The 1,037-nt window shown below is 40.3% G+C and overlaps 1 non-coding gene across 1 annotated transcript; it reads right to left on the bottom strand.

Annotated features, from left to right (window-relative positions):
* Nucleotides 1–667: 667 nt before the first annotated feature.
* On the bottom strand, nt 668–774 carry LOC133833282 (small nucleolar RNA R71). The gene has a single exon (XR_009892674.1). It is a non-coding gene; the product is annotated as a small nucleolar RNA R71 (small nucleolar RNA).
* Between the last annotated feature and the right edge of the window lie 263 nt (nt 775–1,037).

Below are 1,037 nucleotides of genomic sequence, written 5' to 3'. Positions count from 1 at the left end.
TTTTCTAAGAACCTCGGGGAGTTCTAGAAAAGCTCTTGGTCCTAAAGTGGTACCTTGGCAGCCTTCCCAATTGGCCTGGGAATATTTTGGTGTATGCTTATTACACTATTACACATTTGCGCTTATAATACTTACAAAATAAAATATATATATTTATGCTACGAAATAGAGATGCACTAGGGAGATTTGTGAGACAACAAGTTAAAGCTTTAGTTCTCCTAGTTCGTCATTTTCTTTCATTCGTTCAAATTCTCCCAATTCACCGAGACTTCCTGAACCACCCACGATGGCTCATCAAGATGAAGTCCAACCAAGAACGCTACAGGATTATTTACATCCTACACGTACAGCCACACCTTCATGCATAATGTATCCCAACAATATGCCAAATTTCGATTTCAAACCCGGCATGATTAACCTCTTACCAACCTTCCATGGGTTGGAAAATGAGAGTCCGTACATGCATATACGGGAATTCGAAGAGGTGGTGGCTACATTCAACAACCGAGCTAATGTCACCAACATTGTGAGATTGGAAATTTTTCCTTTCTCCCTCAAGGACAAAGAAAAAAGCTGGTTGTATTCCTTAAGGCCTAGATCTATCGGAACATGGGACGAAATGACAAAAGCATTCTTTGCCAAATATTTTCCGTCCCATAAGACTAGCACCCTTAAGAGGCAAATCTCTACCTTCATCCAGAAAGACCATGAAACTTTCCATCAGATCTCAGAGAGGTTTAGATATTTGATAAATCAATTCCCACATCATGGATACGAAAGTTGGCGTCTGATAAGCTATTTCTATGATGGTCTCACAACCGGACAAAGACAATTCCTACAAATGATGTGCAATGGCGAATTCCTTCAAAAAGATCTCGATGAAGCTTTCGAGTACCTCGACATTCTCGCTGAAAAGTCCTACACATGGAATGGACCGAGTCCTATGGTCAAGCAACGATCAACTGGAATCTACCAATTAAGGGAAGATGTCAACGTCAAAAGCCAAATTGAATCATTTAGACAACAATTCGAGGCTT

Source organism: Humulus lupulus, chromosome 4, assembly GCF_963169125.1.
Source record: "Humulus lupulus chromosome 4, drHumLupu1.1, whole genome shotgun sequence".
In the NCBI taxonomy this organism is placed as follows: domain Eukaryota; kingdom Viridiplantae; phylum Streptophyta; class Magnoliopsida; order Rosales; family Cannabaceae; genus Humulus; species Humulus lupulus.
The sequence above is the reverse complement of the archived record's forward strand: the minus strand, read 5'-3'. Positions and strand labels throughout refer to the sequence as shown.